Genomic DNA, 4,296 nt, shown 5'->3' on the forward strand with positions numbered 1-4,296 from the left:
GGCAAACACATCCACCCCCAGCGGTGGTTCGTCTCGTGGGCTCAGAGAAAACCATAATTGACACTGAGCGTTTCTCGTGTCACAAACAGGCCCACAGCTGCTTTTCCAATCTGAGTCAAAATGCTCCGTCAGAGGATGATTAAAGGTTGTTCTGTCTACGACAACTTTGAGACAAGAAGAAAACATGGCTGTAGCATACGATAATCGTGGTGGACACGAGAATTCTGTCTATCGACTGTTGCAGAAAAGGACAGCATGTCGTACAGTGGAAATGAAGTGGCCTCTACGCCTTTCTCTCTACCGCAGTGCTGAAAAAACTGACCACTTGATGTGAACAGTGCTGTGGTGGTTGCAGCACGTGAATCCTGAATCGTACGCACTACATCTTGAGAGAGATCCATCCTCTCAAAAAGATCTGCACAGCGACCAGACCACAGGCGCTGGCCTATTCTGATTAACTCCTGATCGTTCCTCCCGCCTGGAGGAGAGCGTCCTCCCTCCACGGCAGGTTCCACAAGCGCCCTGATAACAAGTGTCGTAGGCCTGGAAATCATGATGCTTTCACGCACTTGGGGCAGAGGAGCTGCCAGTCCCTCCTCCTGAGCTCGGTTCAGAAAACCGTGATACCAGAGGGAGAGAGGAAGGTGAAAAAGCATTACGACCACAGGCTGTGAGCAGGCACGTCCACCCCAGCGGTGGATCGTCCCGTGGCTCCACGATAATTATAGTTGACATTGAGCGCTCTCTCGTGTGCTACACGTCCACAGGCGCTGGCAGGATTTCTGCCGTGTCTGAGCCATAGCTCTGGGTGGAAGGTCTCAGGTCCCCGTGCCGCAAAGGACCGTCTTTGGGCATCACATCCGCCCCTTGTTTGGAATACATGAGATGTACCCTACTCCAATGGAGAGCAGATTGGGTGTGCCCCACACAGCATCTGTCTCACAATGTGGCACATGGGTTGAGTGCATACATCTCTTGCCAGTATGTATGCAACAGTCACTTGCTGTCTATGTGAATCAAAAACCCTGATGATTCTGCAGTTCAAGGTCAGTGTTGAGTCACATTCAAAGAACCCGTGCGACACTCCAAAAACATTTAAGTTAGCTGCTGTGTGGAGAACCACAGCACCCTCACAGCTTGTTAAATGTGTGTGCCTCTGTGAAAAATGACATGTGTGACGTAGATCTGCTGCCACCTGTCTGTACCAACTGCTCAGCAGCAGCAAGTGTCCAGATAAAGCAGAATTAGAACGGCTCGGGCGCATAATGGAGTGTTGTTTCTCACAGTTCAAAAAATTGACAAATCTAGAATAAATCTCATCTTTCCAGTTCGTTGGGACCAGGAAGTGATGAGAGAGGGACCTTGCGTTTTCCTCTCCTTCTGAGACTCTAGAAATTACATTTAAAACAGAATTTCCTGAACTTCCGCGAGAGAGGACGAGATCTGTTCAGAAATTACAGAAAACATCACAGAGTTCCTCCACACCGGGGTTTGGGCTGTACTGTAGCATGAATCCCCGGATGAAAACGGTTCGCCCATCCGTCTGGAGCGCGCGCTCATTGCCACTCGTTTATAAGTTAAAAAGCGGGCACGCATTTATGCTGTGAAACTCGCATGCATGCTGATGTGAGCTGGTGCGCGCTGAGTGAGAAAGAAAACACGAGCGCCCCCGAGCATGCAAATGGTAAACGTTCGGGGAGCGGGTGCACGTATGAGCCGACGTGCCCTGAAGAGTCGTGTGTGCGCGCCCTCATTCATGTGACGCCTTAAGCCAGGATTGCTGCGGGAGCGCGCGTTGACACTGGCGCGGTCAGGAAACAGCGCGCGGCATCGGTGGGGCGAGGTTACCACTGGCTCGGTCCTCAGAAACACGTTCTTTCTTGGCTGCGAATCATGTGAACTTTTGAGTGATTCCACGAGCTGCGGTATTAATTCAGAAAACCTTCTTCGAGGATGAAGGAGCGGAGCTGCTGTGAGGCTTGTGCAACTGCTGACGCCGCGGGAGCGTGCGTTTGATACCACTGTGATAAAAAACGCATGTCGCTCCTGCCGAGAGCGAGATACGTTACTGGGCTCGTACCGCGGTCTCACGTTAACGTTGATGTGAACGGCAGGCGCTGAGAGCTGTGTGCGCGCTTTCATGCCGCGGGAGCGCGTATTGGCACCACTGACAGTGAATGAAGACAACCTTAAAAAGGCTCATTCGTGATGAGTGTGTGTGATGGGGCCGCTTGTCAGATAATCCATGCTGACAGCCTGGCTAAAAGACACTTCATCATAAAATTATGTTTATTTCACATCGTGTCATCAACACACCTCCAGCAAACCGACACCTGGTTATCCTCCCTTGAGCTCTGTTTTCTTGTCCTGGAGGGCCCCCTGTTGGCGAAGTCCGGGAAAAAAATTAACTTCCGGATGCCAGGGACTTCTGACCGGAGGGGCTGGCGTAGCAGAGCTGGGGAGGCGTTGTGCAGCCGTGGAGCATCTTGAAAAGATCTCTCGCTGATGAAAAGAGAACATCCAACAAGCTCCTGCAGCTCTCCTGAGAGGAAGGTGGAGTGACAAGCCAGGAGAGCCTCTGGGACCTCGTTCTCCGGCTGAGATGCGGGGCGGCAGACAGCAAAAGAGGCGCACCGGTTGGGGATGACGTCAGCTGCCCTGTAGAAGGAGCGTACTGCAGGGGCCGGCAGCGTCGTTAGCAAGCAGCCGCTACGAGAGCGGAGAAAGCCGAAGGTCAGAGGGGCCCACCGTCTCTTCCCGCCTCTGAACGTGTACTCCAACAGTGTAACGTGTTGTTCGCTGCGGCCGTGTGGAACACATGCTGGTGAGCTCAGTTGGAGAGCAGTGTCACCATTTCGGTTACGCTAACCGGAGGCACGAGACGCTGGTCCACCTCGACATCTTGCTCCAACGAAGCCTCCGTCAGGCTTGGCTCCAGGGGGCACTGAGGGACTTTCCGCTCGGTGAACCCCTGCTCTGGAGATGGGTGTGGACTGTGGAGACCGCCCCCCCAATCTACCAGGAAAAAACCGTCTGTGGCCTCGCCCGTAGGACATCCTGTTGGGAAAACGAGGCCAGATGGATCAAGATGGTGAGCCGGAATGGAACCTAGTAAAAACAACCTTCCTGCCGGATCATCCGAACTGGCGGGAAAAGGCGTGGGACGTAAAAAAGGTCCTTTCATGTCAGCTGCCTCCTGGGTTACGCCGGGCAACCCTTGAGGGCACCGTCGGCTGTGAGCGGTGTGATCGCCGATGTGAAACGAGGTGGGATGGGGTGAGCATTCACTCAGCCCCCCTTCACTGACACTACGCTCTCCAGGAGGGAATGAGCAGCTGAGCAGCGGGGGGCTGCAGCTGAGCGCCGCCTGTCCCGGAGGAACCATCCGATTCGCTCCGAGGGTCGGCGATAAGAGGAAAATTACAAGATGGCGTTGTCCAGCGTGTAGCGACCTGTCACTGAGAAATATTCCTCGGCGCTTACCTTGAAACAAGACTGCTCGTCAGCTTCTCCTTGGGGAGGAGAACTCACCGGACGACCGGAGGTCGACTGCTGGACCAAACATTATTAACAAAGGTTGGTCATCTACACAACTTTCCTTCTTCGTTCTTCTGACAGTGCTATTAGCTTGCTGAAGAAAAAATGGGAGCCGATTTCCCGCTCGTAACGTAATTTATATGGACCGGGTGGGGCCCACACATCAGGTGGGCGTGGACTAAATTTTTCAGTGCGATGCTTTGCATGTCGGGATAAACCCACTAAGCGACAGCCTTAAAGGGCGAAGCCTATACGAAATAGAACAAAATGCTGGCGTGGCAGCAAAAACTTACAAAAACAGTAGCAGGCAGGCAAAAACAGGACATGTACAGACTTGGACAGGAACTCGGAAACAGAGACACAAAGACCGTGTAGTCTGTTTAAGCAGAGCAAAACAGAACAATGACCAGACGCTTGTTTAGTGAAGAGGAGAGGTTTAAGTAAGGCTGAGGGAGAGAGAGATGATGAGTGCACCTGGGCAGGTAGCTGATTAGAGACAGGTGAGAATGATCAAGACTGGAGAGCAGACTGATGAATGAGTGAGAGTGACAGAAGACAGACAGAAACAGAATCACACAAGGAGCAGAACGAAAAGCAGAACACAAAAAGCAGAAGGGGCAAAATGAAATAAACACAATAAGCAGAAAAGGGGAAGACACAGAAATACAAGACAGACCACATACAGACTATGACAAGTCCAAGTAGTAATTTATTACACACACACACACACACACACACACACACACACACACACACATA

The sequence above is a fragment of the Nematolebias whitei genome, chromosome 7 (assembly GCF_014905685.2).
Source record: "Nematolebias whitei isolate Nwh7 chromosome 7, NemWhi1, whole genome shotgun sequence".
Lineage (NCBI taxonomy): Eukaryota > Metazoa > Chordata > Actinopteri > Cyprinodontiformes > Rivulidae > Nematolebias > Nematolebias whitei.